Source organism: Arachis ipaensis, chromosome B05 (assembly GCF_000816755.2).
Source record: "Arachis ipaensis cultivar K30076 chromosome B05, Araip1.1, whole genome shotgun sequence".
Classification (NCBI taxonomy): Eukaryota; Viridiplantae; Streptophyta; class Magnoliopsida; order Fabales; family Fabaceae; genus Arachis; species Arachis ipaensis.
The window spans coordinates 148363814-148364308 of record NC_029789.2 but is presented as its reverse complement, the minus strand read 5'-3'; positions in this window follow the sequence as shown (position 1 = coordinate 148364308).

Sequence of the window (495 nt, the reverse complement as noted above, 5' to 3'; positions counted from 1 at the left end):
AAAACCGTCAATAAACTATTTACGTTAATAATATTATTACATGCAAAATAATGTTAAATTAGTGCAAAAATTTACTAACAACAACCGACAATTTGACCATAATCTTAAACCTAAAAAAAAAATAATTTTAAGGCATCTTTGTGATTTATCAACTACTTTTTCCCATTTTAGACTTGCTGGATTCTTAGAAATATGTGCATTTTTTTCCATTTTAGGTGGAGCTTCTTATCAACGATCTAAAGAAAAAGTCATATATTTTGTCCAAGAATTGGAGCTGCTTCTATAGGAACTGAGATGCAACGACCTTGAGAGTCATTAGATAATTTAACCGATTTGACTAAATTTTCATCTAAAGGATCTCAGATATCAATTTCACGTGAAGTCGACTTCACCTGAGTTTTCACCTAGAAATTAACCAAGTTTATAATTGACCGCCACATAAAAATACTAATTTAATTTAATATTAAGAAAAAAACCAAAACCAATATTTTGTAG